Raw genomic sequence first — 15181 nt, forward strand, 5'->3', positions numbered from 1 at the left:
TCGGGTCCTCCTGAATTCAGGGCTGGTGCTCTATCCACTGTGCCACCTAGCTGCCCCACCTAGTCCACATACTTAAGGCCATACACTTAAACTATAAATAAATACAATCATTCTTTTGTGTACTGAACTAAGTGGGAAAGAATGACCAGGCTTTCCTTAAATAAATCTTGAAGAATACTGGAAGAGAAGTAGAATTTTTCAGGTAACTTATATTAGGTGAAAATTTACTTGGTACATTTTTAAGTCCACCAGGAAGAAGAAGTATACTATATTTTAAGGAAGTATTAAATATTTAACATGTATGGAACTACTTGCCATCTAGGAGAGGGAGTAGAGGGAAGAAGGGGAAAAGTTGAAACAGAAGTTTTTACAAGGGTCAATGTTGAAAAATTACCCATGCATGTGTTTTGTATATAAAAAGCTATAATAAAAAAGGGAAGTGTTCAACTGAATGTAAATGCAAACATTATGATGGAAACCTAGAATTTAATTCATTCCCAGTATAACATTATAAACTTCTATTACAGGGTAGGAGTTAACACCCTAAAAGCCAGTCTCCTTTACATAACATCATTTTGTCCTTTTCTGAGATATTTCACATGAAACAATTTTTAAAGCAAAACTGTTATTTGCATCTTCTTTGCCTTGCTTATTGGCATTGACTCATTAAGTATTCTTCATCATATGCAAAACTATGCTTCTGATCAAATATGCACTCACATACTCTTTGGCAAGCCACAAACCAAATTAGAAAATCACAAATCTGGTGCTAAATGTTCTGGGGAAATATGTGCTATACCTTCCTTGCCAGTATAGTGCAATATGGATTACAATGTGTCAATAAACTGAATACTGTAACTTTTCTGTTATGAAAAAAAAAATTATGGAAAGATCAATAAAAATTAGTTGTTACTATGCTTACATTAATAACTAACATTAAGCTAGTTTCCCACTTAAGTGGAAATCATTCAAAAATAGTTATAAAATCATTGCAAAATGTAAAATTTTAAATATAAAAAAGTTAAAAATAAATACATCTGATATTTCAGGAATGGAATTCAGTATCACTATATCACTAACTGCTAGCATAATATAGTTCTCCAGAGTGTGAGAATTAAAAAGCTAAAGAAAAAAAATTCAGTATTTTAAATATCTACCTTGAGATGAGAATTTTTCATTCACCTTTTAAGTCTGTATAGCATACCCTATCTATCAGTTACAACTGATCTCTAATAATATATGCAAACTATATCTTTCATGTCCCATTTTTCCTCATTTCAAACTGAAATCATCATGAAACGTATTCCAAGTAATTGTAACATTAATGTGCAATAAACGATAAACATAATACCCTAAATTCCATAATTAATAGTAATAAGGTTCTAAAAATGCAATTTGGTATTATAATCTAGTTAATAATTAATAAAATGGAAAATATAACGAAGCAAAATTAGATTACTATTTAGTAATATTTTACTATTAAAAAGTAAACATTTTCTATTTCTGTTTTTTAAACCATTCATCAAAATTTGATCATGAGGTCAAATATAATTACTAAGACAATCCCAGAATACTGCAAATTATATATGACTCCACAAAGATAAGGAGAAAAACATACGCCATAAAAGAATTAGCTACAGTATTTATTTTTTCATTCATTCAATATTTCCTAAGTGTCTGCTATATATCAGACTAATAATTCTGAGGAATCCAAAAGGGAACAAGGTAGTCCCTGCCCTTGAATTTACAATATGAATAATCACGACTACTTTTAGAAATAATTCATTTACATCATTTTCCCCCACAACCATCCTGTAAGGCAGACACAGTAGCCCACTGCTACACTGAGTTTTCTAGAAAATCTTTAGGCCCACCATTTATTCAAATCCATCCAAAACCACTGCTCACCAGCTCCCATTCCTTTCTGGATAGTCTCCCGGACTTGGTTGGGATTGCAAAAACATTGCCTGATACTTTCTTTAATTTCTTGTTATTTACCTTGTATCAGGCACTTTATTGTTATGGGCCAGAACTCTGAACTTGAAACAAAGGATTCTTACAAGGTGCTAAATCAGTGGAATTGATAGAGACAATAATTATCTAATTTAGCATGGTTCAGTATAATTGATTTAATCCTACAAGATGTTATGGGCCAGAACTTGAAACAAGGTAGTTAAGTGGAATTGAGGAGACAATGGTTAAATCTAGTTTAGCATTGAGTTAATCCTACAACAAATAATGGTTTTCTAGTTTTATTATGATTGGTGTATACTCAACAGGGGGCATATAAGCAAGAAGCTCTCAGGGCCAGAAAGACAAATGCACTAGAAGCTCTCTGAGGCTGAGACAGATTCATTCCATTTTCCACCTTTGTTGTGGCTGGAGACTGAAGCACAAACCGTTAGAAGTTGGGGAGATTGAGAACGCAGGTGGCAACTCAAGTTCTCAGAACCAAGGCCAGACTGAAAGGCTCTTCAGAAAGCTGCCCAACTCCAGGAAGGAGATAATAAAGGATCTGGACTATAAGAAAGCTAATCAGGCTGCAGGAAAGGAGACAAGACTTGGAAAGAGACAATAAAGGATTTAGACTTTAACTCCTGGATGCATTTGGGGTGATTACTAAACTGAAATGAGGGCTGCTCCCAGAAGCTCCCCAAGAAATCTGATTCAGAGAACATTACATTTTAGAAAAGAATATTATACTTTATTACCCTTCCCCCAAATTCTTCTTCCCATGCCAGTAGTCCTTCCTCTCTAGTCTGTGCTGCCTTCTCAGAAAAGTGGCAAAGTGGGCAAGAGAAGGGTGTACTGACTTATTCATTAGACAAAAATAGAATGTTCAAGGTTTGACATAAGCTACAAAAGATGTCTGTCTACAAGACACTGCATCTTCATTATCAGAATTGTGAAGTATGGAAGCTAATAATCATGGCTTCTCAGAAGAGGAATTACAAAATTAAGAAACCCAGCAAGATGGGAGAATAGTTGTTTTTAGCAACCCAGGACAATGAGGAAAGGAAATTATGCACAAATATAATGTAACTAAGATAAAAAGACATTAACACTTCAAAATGAAATACCATGAAAGAAATTAAATATTTGTACCTAAAGTTTAACATCCCAACCTCTAACCTATTCAACACTGGCTAAACTTGTGGTTCAGGATCCAGCTGTAGGAATTGCTTCCTGCTTCTCCCATGGTAATGACTTAGCTTGAATTATCCCTTACCCCAGAAGGGGTGGCAGAAACTGATGCTACCCAGTAAGACAAAAGAAAGGAAATGCAATTAGCAACAAGTGGAGGAAGGTTGGAAGGCAAGAGGAATGCAAACTACAGTCACAAGGAAGAGAGGAAAGACACTTGAGTGAAAAGAATTAGAAACTTAGCTACAGTCATCTCCACTACCTATTCCTCCTCCAGGTTTACCTTGGACAAAGATCTGAGCCAGGTAGTATCAGAATGTGAGACAAAACAGTATAAAAGTCAAACTTCCAATTGAGTTAATGGAATCTATGCAACCAAGGAAAGAGAAGAGATCAAAGAGAAACTGTAAAGGTCCAGTCGTCTCTTAAGTTGTCCTTGGGGACTGCCATCTCAACTCAATCTCAGACTAGACTAATTTCTTCCTCCAGAGTGCCGTCCCAACTCTGTCCCAGAGTAGACTAACTCCTTTTAAAGGTTGTGTAAACTCCTTTTCAGAAGTTCAAAGGTGTAAACTCCCCCTAAAGGCCGGAAATAAAGGTGTGAATTCTGAGCTAGAGAACTGCCCAGACAACCTGAGTTCTCACCTTATAATCCTAACAAGAAACAATGGAAGATGAGCAAATATAAGAGAAAGACTGTGAAAGACCAAAATTTCAAGAGACAAAGCTTGAATAAAAATCTAGCTAAAAGGAAAATGAACCAAGAGAGCATCACAAAGTCTGGAGGTAGAATAAATAAAGCTTCAAAGAGAAGCCAGAGCACTTTTAATAAGCATTAATTCCATGGAAGAAAATGAACCAATATTACCAGATGAAAAAGAGAATCCTATAGATTCCCCACAGACAAAGGAGCAACAAACATGAAGAAACTACAGAATGATGCAAAAAAAAAAAAAAATTCAAATCATAATAATAATGAATATAGGTTGGAATTATCCACAATCAAAGCTCACCAAGTTTTAAAATAAAAACGATTCAGCAGAAATTGAATACATAATAAAGACTCTCTCCAAAGAAAAAGAAGCTCTGAGAAAGAGAGAGCAAAAATAACAGAACTGGACCACAAAAACACTAAAACATGGCAGAAGGGAAGCAAAAGGTCAGAACATTAAAAGAACACATGAATTCTGTTTAAGCTGAAGCAACTCACTTACAACACAATGTGCAGAAAGAAATCTATCTAGACCTTTAGGATACAGACAATAAAGTACTGATGGATGACAACTACAGATCACTGTGGGGGAAAATATTTGAAACTCCAAGGCAGACAGTGGTTAAATTTCACGAATATAATGCAAATTTTATAAGCAACTAGGAATATGATCCTAGGTAACATAGTAGACAAAGTCAGTAGCTTGCAGTCTTTAAAAAAAAAAAAAAAAAAAAAAAAAAGACCTTAATTCAAAGCCTATAGACAAGGCACTATCTGACTCTCTGCATCAGTCTTTTATAAAACGGGGGTAACAATGGCACCAATATCCCACAGTTGTTGTGAGGATAAAATGAGATAACATTCACAAAAGTGTTTTGCAAAGATTCAAGAGAAGGCAGTACAGGTAGGCTCAGTTTATAGAATCTGGGCCTGGAGTATGGAAACGCTGAATTCAAATCCAGTCTCAGACACTACTAGCAGTGTGCCTCCAGGGAAATTGAAACTTCTGTTTGCCTTAATCCACCGAAAAAGGGAATGGTACAGCATGTCAGTATCTTTGCCAAGAAAACCCCAAAAACAACATGGTCCAAAGGGTCTCAAAGAGTCAGATACAACTGAATGATAACATCAAATCTTAAATAGCTATGCAGTGCTAATTATTATATATAAAGGAATTCCAATTCAAATAACCAAGGATGGCTCTTCAATCACATATATGCCAGTTAAGGCTGAACATAGTTCTTCTGGTTTTAGGTTCAATGCTTTTTAGCATTTAGCACTAAGTACCAAGAATCATATTACTACATTAACCCTGAAAATTTGTTTTCAAATAAATAAAGGTTTTTTCCCCCTAATACTTTAAAGTCAAAGAGAAAACATGATTCAAATAACTAGTAATTGCCTAAAATCAAGAATTTAGGTTCACAGTTTAAGAAACACCATTCTTATAAGGAAGAAAAATTAAGAACTATGTCAGAAGGTAAGTTAGATTGTCATTAAATCCAGGAATTAAAACTAACATTAAAAATTAACTAATAAAATAAAACTATATAATCAGATTAACAGAATAAACAGAAAAACAGAAGTGGTTAGATACATCTTTTAAATCACCAATATGCTCAATATCTCCCATGTCTTTTAAAAAACAAACCCAACAACTTTCCTTTAACTTTCTCATCCCCTCAGAATATCCTCCAGTATATCTCCTCTCCCTCTGCTTTTGCCTGGACTTCTTGACTTATCTATTCTTCAGCCTCTTGCAATCTGCTTTCTAACCACACTAACTAGAAACTACTCTTTCCAAGGTTAGTCCTCATATTCCTTGACATTTCTGTGGATCACTCATTCCTGCTTCTTCTTTCATCCCTTGGTTTTTATGACACTGTTCTTTACTAATTCTTTTTGGTTACCTGTTAGGGTTTGTAGTCTCTTTCTTTGTTAAGGTTCTGTTTCAGGCTTTTTGTCTCTCTCTTTTTGGTCTTCCTTGGTGAGTTCATCCACTCCCAAGAATTTACTTATCACCACTATGCAAATTATTCCCAAATTCATATGACTAATTCCAAAATCTTCCCAGACATACAATCACTGCTTAGATACTTCCACCTGAATGTTCCTTCAGCAAATCAAAAGTCATTTTATCTAAAATTAAATTCATGAACTTCTCCTTGAATCTATTCCTCTTCTCATTTCTCCTATTTCTGTTGATAGTGCTACTCAGGTTCAAAACCTATATTAAGAAAAAAAAATTAAACATTAAAAAAATCTATTAACTTTTTTCATTACCTTCATACTTTACTTTCTACTTTTTTATACATTCTACTTCTCTGAATCATATTCATCCTTACCCCCCAACTCGTAAAGCCACCACTGTTACCTCTTGCCCAGATTATTTTAAGAACCTCCTAATCGACTTTATTTTGTTTTTGATGTCTATCTTTTTCCAATCCAATTCTTCATACAGATATCAAAATAATTTAAATAATAAATAAATAAATCAAAATAATTTAAATAATAAATAAATTGCCTAATCTCATCCAATCCTGCTATCTTTTCCCATGGCAATCAAATGCCATCATTCTCTTCCTTCTTCTCATTAACAATAAACATTTATTAAGCAATTTGTAAAGGCCAGGCATGCTGCTAAGCCCTGGGGAAACATAGAAAAAACATAAAGAAAGGAAAAAACATAGTCCAAACTCAAGAAGCCCATAACCTAATATGGAAGATAATATGAGAAATAACTATTACTATATATATATCTTTATACATACATATAAATATATATGTATGTATATATATTAGATATATACAATGGGAATAGGAGGAAGTGAGAGAAACTATTATTTTTCTTTTGTATTTAATAAATAATTGCTATATTAGATTTTTTTTTAATCATTTCTATATCCTCATCCAAAAATCAACCAGTGTGGAAAATCTTTCTATAAGATTTACCCTGGCCAAGAGCTAATCAGACAGTAAGAAAAATTCTAAGTTTGAGCTAATGGGAGTATTCCTGCTCATTTGTGTTTATTCAGACAAGTCTGGGGAAAATAATTGATTCTTCCTTTTTGTCAGACAGAAGATATAGAAATTGATAAGTTTCTTTGACCAAGACTTGGGTGATCCAAATCATATAATTCCATTATAATCTTTCTCTCATTAATTGTTAACCAATCAGAGTTGATTGCTATCCTCAGAAACACCTGCTCATCCAACAGTATATAAACTATGTGCTCACTACCATGAAGCCTTTTCTGATTCTCCCAGACTCTAATACTCTTCAAATTTTCCTAGAACATTTCTAGCCTCCCCTATATCTCAATAGAATGTAAGCTCTTTACATGCTGGGACTGAGTTATTAAGAAGGCCTTTGTACCCCCACTACTCAAACATTTTACCCTATTCTTAATAAATGTTTTTGAATTGAATTGAAGACATCCTAGCCAAAAAATAAACATGTGCCATTTTTTTTTTTTTTAATTCATCTGCTCAGCAAGTGATTTTCTTTCACACTCTTAGGGAGATATCTTATCCAGTGTTTGATATTCAATTATTTAACACTCAGTACCTTCCCTATATGAATACAATCTCCAGAAGGTCCTTTTCCCCCTTAAATCCTATTGTGCTGAGAGTTCAAACAGCAATCTATCAAGTGCCAAAATGAGCATGTTCAGTTAGTTCACAATAACTTATAATAAGAAATGAAAGTACCTTTAGTCTCTGTTAAGTCTGTCATGCTGTTCATCTCTGCATGTCTTTCCTGTCTATTCCCCAGTAAAAACTGTGAGTAACTTAGCAGCAAATAATTTTTACTTCCTCATGCACATCAATCAGAAATAACAACTGATATTTCTGAAGGATTGTAAAGCTTACAAGAACATCAGGTAGCTGCTATCTGAGAAGGTAGGAGGGGCAGGGTTCAGGCTAGTGGTTCCTGAGAAATAGATATATTTGAATAATGTGATTAGATTATGATTAGGAGGATGACCATAGTAGACAGCTGATAACTGTGGTTATGTTAGAATATAAATTCCTTGAAGGTAAGGACTTTTCTATGCTTATATTTGTATCCCCAATGCACATTCTAAGAGCTTAATAAATGATGTTGATAAATTGCCAGAAATCAATAATAGTTGTCAGCTGAGGACCTTATTTATATACCATTAGACAGAATTGGGCCCTTTCTATGCAAACCTTTAAGTTATTACAAACCTATCAGGAATTGAAATATTTAATATTCAAAGTTTCTGGCAACTGCTACAAAGTATTTTAGGTCTCTACTAGAGAAATACCAAATTTAGCTATGACAATTAGCTGATTAAATATAAATATTGCTATAAAAGATATGGTCAATGTTATAGGTTAATCCAAGAAAAAAAGATTTTTGATTCAGATCTTATGAAAATTTCAAATTTTCTAAGCAACAGAGGAGGTTCTTTTCTGCTAACAATTTAACTGTAGTAAGATAAGAACTTAATAGTTTTACCCAACCTAGCACACAGCAACTTAAGACCATTCACATGTTTTTATATGTTCTTTTTAAGACTGCTTCAGAAAGTTAGAATCATCCAAAAAGATTAAAATCATGCAGTCAAAAACTATACGACACATTGTTAGTCTTTGTAAAATTTTTAAATTTATACTGGAGAAAAATATTAAAGTCAAAATAAAAATAAAGAACACTCTAATCTAAATAAAAATAGTGTTTGCTGCTCCCTCTGCTGGCTCTGAAGATGAAACAAATACTAATAAGATCCTGGAAAAGAAGTTCAATAATGCTGCTGGAGAAGTGAAGAAAGTCTATCTCACCTGCTTCCTCTGCTAAGAAAAAAAACAACCAGAATGTTTTTCTTTCATTTTAATAGAAATCTTTTACTGAATTAATTTGGGAATAATATATTATTTACATATCTCTAAGAAACTTGACCTATAAAGACTATTTATAAAGAATCAAAACTGGCCTTCTTACATCTTAAGCTTCAGTTAAAAAGATGCATATTTATACTTCTTGCAACTTCCTATACTAGCTAATCTCCGACTACAAAATATTTAAACCCGGGTTTAGACTTTTGAATATAAGTATGTGTGTGTGTGTGTGTACATGCGTATGTATTCTTTTCTTTCCAAGTTTGATTTTTTTTTTTTAATAGCCTGTTAGGTTTCTAAGAGGTTAAATTTTTTCTGTTTTTCTAAACTGAGTTATTCTAAGTATCCTGAAGGCATTTAATTCCAAAACAGGAAGCCACAGAGAGGAACACTTGGTTGTACTAATCTTGAACAGATCTTTTGGAAAGTATTTGCCTAAACACTCATTGAAAGGACCTTTTTATGCTACAAGCTGATACATGCAGTTGAAGAAGAGACCCAGAGACACCAAACCACACTACTTAAAAAACCCTTCTTTATGCATAGAATTAGTTACAAAGCCAAAATTAAAATCTTTCCATTTTCTGTAACTTGTGACAATTAACTGACCAAATGAATATAGAAGTGTTTATACAATGTATCATAAATAAAGATGTTTCATAAAATACACTTTCCTCACTTATAAGTCAAAACACATACATACACACCTACATATATGTTTAAACCTCTGATTTCCAATAAGAAAACACCCTCTACCAATGCAGATCTAATAAAACAAGCATTTCTTAAGCACCTATTATGTGACAGGCACTTCATTAAGCACTTTTTTTTTTTTTTTACAAATATCTGTTAGTTTCTCACAGTAATCCAAACCAACTCAGGTGCTATTATTAACCCTATTTTATATTTGAGGCTACTAAGGCAAACATTAAGTAACCTGCTCAGGATCACACAGTTTAGTATCTGAACCCAAATCTGAACTCAGGTCTTTTCCTGCCTCCAAGCCCAGTCAGTGGCTTATCCATTCTGACATATAGTTGCCTCTAAAGACCCCCATGATACAGTGACAAGTGGAATAATTTGCTTGGAGTAATACCAAGATGTATCCCTGTCTCATGTCCTCCTCCCCTCACCCCCAGTCCATCCTCCTATCCATTGTCATCCTCCTCCTATTCAATAACCTCAGCGCCTCATGGTCACCTCTAGCACCCAATACAAAAGCATCTTTTAGGCACTTGCAGTCATTTCTAACCTGGCCCCAGTCTTCTTACATGCTTGCTATGCCTCATACAAAACACTCCGCCCTCCCCCCCCCATGTCTTCATTTCACTTCCTCCCATCTCTTGTCTTCTGGCTTCCTTGCTTTGCTTTAAGTCATCATCTAAAATGTCATCTTCCCCTCTGAGATTACCACTAATGGATCCTATAGAGTCTGTACCTTGTTTGTATATAATTATTTATATGTTGTCTTTCCTGGTAGACAGAGAATTTCTTGAGGGCAGGGACTAGATTTTGCATCCCTAGCACTTGGCACAGTACCTGGCACATAGTAAGAAATGCTTATAGAAGGAAAGAAAGTGGCATTTATTAAACACATAAAATGTGCTAGGCAAATGCTAAATGCTAGGGATACAAAAAAGCAGCTAAACAGAGTCCCCAACTCTCCAGGAGCTTACGTTTAATAGAGGGAGCTGGGACTGGGGTGGGATATGGTTTTGGAGTCTCGAAGCAAGGTTCTGGAGGAACCCATCAGTGGGAGAAGGGGGCAGGCCTTGCAGAAGGACAGTCTAGGGTTAGAAGCACATAGAGACGGCTGGATATTCCAGGTGCTGAGAAAGTTCAGAATGAGTCATCATGGGCTGGAGAGTGTAGAAGTGGGCACCAGAGTCAGGAAAAGAAAGTATGCTGATTGACAAAGACAATATCTGGCATGAATCTGTAATTTGAACCCTAAGAAGAGCACAGGGAGGAAGGGAATGAGATAGAAGGATGGAAAGAGAAGGAAGGAGGGGAGCAGAGGAAATGAGAGGTGAGAGAAGCTGAGCTAGCTGATCACTGAGGTCTTTCTTCTGATACTGGGATACTTTGACTCTTTAAGCTGATTATTAATAAATGCATTGCGTAGTAATGCTAACATTCTATTGTAAGACATATTATGTTCAGAACTAAGTAAATACAGAAAATTTACATGGTAGGTATGGTATATAGTGATTTGGGACAGGCACTAGTATCTGGGAGAATCAAGAAAGATTTCAGAAAGGAAGGGACACTAGAGCTGATTCTGAATGGGATCCAAGGGCTCTATCAGGTGGAGGTGAAGAGAGAATTTCATGGGACAGTGGTTAAAGTGTGAAAAAATTAAATATGGTATTGGATTTTTCTTCATAATTCAATGCTATTTCAAAACTAGCTTTTAAAGCTTTCTGTCTTATATGCTTAAATTATTTTTCAAGGAAGGAGAATGATCACTGAGCAATATGACTTTCATGCAAAAATGAAGCTTTATTAATAATAAAAAGCAATAGCTAGAAGTACTCAAACGTGAAAAACAACCAAATGTATTTGTATCTACTAATGATTAAATATCAAAGTAATTATGAGACTATAGCTTCAGTTTTTGCCCCTACTCTTAAGTTATTGGTTATTGACAACTTTGCTTGAACTGAAGATGTAAAAAATCAAAATTTAATTTTTTAATCTACACATATTTTTGAGATATTTCTAATCAAAAAGGGGACAAGATTTTATTCACTAGGCAACTTCCACAGGCACATTGAGAATTATAATTTCTTAAACCCCTACTGATGGTGTTGGAGTTAGGGGGTGGGTAGATATGGTCCACTGTCTGTTAACCTGTCACTATCACTACTTAAGCTGTGTGGGAGTAATGATAGCTAGAAACTGATATTTTTTATAAATAGTTGCATCAGAGAAGAATATATGAAACAGAAATTGTATATCTTAGTCACAGCTGTCACTGACATGATTTCATTATTCAATTATTAAATAGTTATTTAATAGTTATTTGCTTCAAGCCAGGCATTGTAATAGGTACAAATAGAGGATGCAAGGACAAAAAAAAAAAAAAAAAAAAAAAAAAAAAAACCACATTTCCTGACCTCAGGAAGCTTACATTCTGTTAGGCAAAACAACATATATACCCAAAAATAACCTCAAAATATATATAAAATAATTAGAAAATAATGCTGGGGGGCAGGGGGCACTGGAACAGACTTTTTTTTTTTTTTTTTTTAAGTAGTTAACATCTGAAATGAGTTCTGAATTAAATTTAGAAGTTGGAGAGGAAGAAGTGAGGAAGGAGAGTATTTGAGTCATGTGAGACAATGCTGAGTATAAAAAATTAGTAATAAACATTATGGCTGGATTGTATATTATTCTAAGGGAAAATAATGGAGGTAATCTAGAGGCTGACTATAAAGGGTTTTAAAAACCAGACAGAGGAGTTTGAGGTTGCTAGATGATGCATTGGTAAAAGAGCTAGACTACAGTTCAAATACAACCTGGGATACTTGATAATTATGTGACTTGGGGAAACTTACTTAACTTCTCAGCCTCAGTTGTAAAATAAGGGGATTGGATTCAATGGCTTTTAGGTTTTCTTCTAGCTCTAAATGTAGGATGCAAAATCTAAATCTTTGAATTCAGTTTTTTTTTATCCTAAATGAAATAGGGAGCTAGTAAAGTCTTTTGAGCAGGGATGGGACACCACCAAATCTATGCTTAAAAATCATCTATTAACAGAAACGTTAGAAATACTCAAGACTGGAAGACACCTTAACATATTAAAAAAAAGGGCCAGGGGCAGCTAGGTGGTATAGTGGATAGAGCACCAGCCCTGAAGTCAAGACCTAAGTTCAAATCTGGCCTGGATATGAACAATTTTCAGATGAAGAAATTGAAACTATTTCTAGTCATATGAAAAGGTGCTCTAAATCACTACTGATCAGAGAAATGCAAATTAAGACAACTCTGAGATATCACTACATACCTTTCAGATTAGTTAAGATGACAGGAAAAGACAATGATGAATGTTGGAGGGGATATGGGAAAACTGGGACACTGATGCATTGTTGGTGGAGTTGTGAACGGATACAACCATTCTAGAGAGAAGTTTGGAACTATGCTCAAAAAGTTATCAAATTATGCATACCCTTTGATCCAGCAGTGCTACTACTGGAATTATATTCCAAAGAGATCTTAAAGGAGGGAAAGGGACCCACATGTGCAAAAATGTTTGTGGCAGCCCTTTTTATAGTGGCCAGAAACTGGAAATTGAATGGATGCCCATCAATTGGAGAATGGCTGAATAAATTGTGGTATGTGAACATATGGAATATTATTATTCTGTAAGAAATGACCAACAGGACAATTTCAGAAAGGTTTGGAGAGACTTACATGAACTGATGCTGAGTGAAATGAGCAGAACCAGGAGATCATTATACACTTCAACAATGATACTGTATGAGGATCAATTCTGATGGGAAGATCCAAATCAGTTCCAATTGATCTGTAATGAACAGAACCAGCTACAACCAGAGAAAGAACACTGGGAAATGAGTATGGATAACAACATAACATTTCCACTCTTTTTGTTTTTTCTTCTCAGGTTATTTTTAATCTTTCTAAATCTGATCTTTCTTGTGCTACAAGAGAACTGTATAAATATGTATACATACATTATATTCAACATATACTTTAACATATTTAACATGTATGGGATTACCTGCCATCTAGGGAGGGAAAAAGGGGAAAAATTGAAACAGAGGTTTTTGCAAGGGTCAATGTTGAAAAATTACCCATGCATATGTTTTGCATATAAAAAGCTATAATAATAAAAAAAAAAATCTGGCCTGAAATACTTAATACTTCCTAGCTGTATGATTCTAGGCAAGTAACTTAACCCCAATACCTCAGCTTAAAAAAAAAAAAAAAAAAAAAAAAAAGGCCCACTTCTATTTCTCAGGATCTTTAGCATAATGAGTATTGTACTTTGTCAAGGGTTTTTTTGTTTTGTTTTTCAGCATATATTGATATAATCTTGGGGTTTGGGATTTTTTTTTTTTGTCCTTTTAAAGACGATTAATCATGTTAATTGTTTTCCTAAAGATGAACCATTCTTATATCTTTGATAGAAGTCCAACTTGATAATAAGGACTAATTTTTTTTTTAGTTTTTGTTGTTGTCTTTTTAACAGCACTTTATTTTAAATTTTTACAGCAATATGGTTATGAAGATTAATCTATAGTTCTCTTTATTTTCCCCTGATTTAGATATTAGGACTATTTTTGTCTCTTAAAAGGAGTCTGGTAAAATATTTTCTTTTCCAATTTTTGAGAATCATTTGTATACCACAGCTATTAATTGTTCCTTATGCATTTGATAAAATTTATATTTAAATTCTTCCTGATTGATGATTCCTACCCCCACAGTCCCCACACAACAAATCTAGTACTTCCTTAATAGCCAGCTCAGTTTCATTCTTTGAGATTGTATTGTTTAAAATCTCTTCTTCATATCCTGTTAAATAACATACTTTATGTTTTTGTAAGTAACAAATTTCTTTTAAATTCCCAGTATTCCCAGCATATAATAGAGCATTCATTTTCAAATAAATGAAATTAATCATTTTGCTCTGAAGAACTGCTGCTAATTTTTTTAAAATGGGATCAAATATTGTCTTGATGTAGTTACATATGACATTTTACATTTCATTAAAGATGTCCTTAGAGTTCCAAGGGATAGAACCCTAAACTAATAATTCAAAAAATAGGCTTACTGCGGTAGCCCTTCTCATAAAAAGGAAATTATGAATCTGCCAAATACCTAGAAAATATATATTACCTCTGAAAGAAATGCTGAAAATTTGGGTTTTCACAGTGTTGCTAGCTTTGAGTTAGTGTGGGATAGTGAGTACCACTGACTAAGAAATTTTCAGAATGTGAGAGTTTAAGGAAGGTTAAGATTCACAGAACAATTAAGTGAGCAATAGAAGCCAAGAGCAAACAAGGAATTGGGGAAGTAGAAAGACACAGGAATATTCAACCAAACAGAATGAATCTTGTGGCTTTGAGAAAATCACAAACTTAGGATAATAGCATATTTAGCCCAAACTAGTTGGGGGTTAGTGATCAAATCACTACTGTGCTTGCTTAATAGGCTAAATGAATATTAAACAACACCCCCCCACAGGCAGAGTTTTCCACCATTTTTTAACATGGGATGTATGATGAGGGGAGAACATGTTTTATACATATTAATAGGAAACATGAGATCAGAAAGATTGTACCCCTGATGAAACGAACCAATCCATTCTCTGAAGGGAGGGGCTGCATCTCAAGGACAAGTATAAAGGTTGTCCCACTTCTGTTCTCTCTGCTCCCTCTTCCCAAAGAGCTCTGGGCCTGCTTCTGGCCAGAAATGTTAAGACAATTCCTTAAG

The 15181-nt window shown here is 34.3% G+C and overlaps 1 protein-coding gene across 8 annotated transcripts in view; it reads right to left on the reverse strand.

Annotated features, from left to right (window-relative positions):
- Positions 1–15181, reverse strand: part of ATG10 (autophagy related 10) — a 330517-nt gene that overhangs the window by 141119 nt on the left and 174217 nt on the right. The gene's annotated exons all lie outside the window — the stretch shown is intronic.

This window comes from Sminthopsis crassicaudata, chromosome 1, assembly GCF_048593235.1.
Source record: "Sminthopsis crassicaudata isolate SCR6 chromosome 1, ASM4859323v1, whole genome shotgun sequence".
Lineage (NCBI taxonomy): Eukaryota > Metazoa > Chordata > Mammalia > Dasyuromorphia > Dasyuridae > Sminthopsis > Sminthopsis crassicaudata.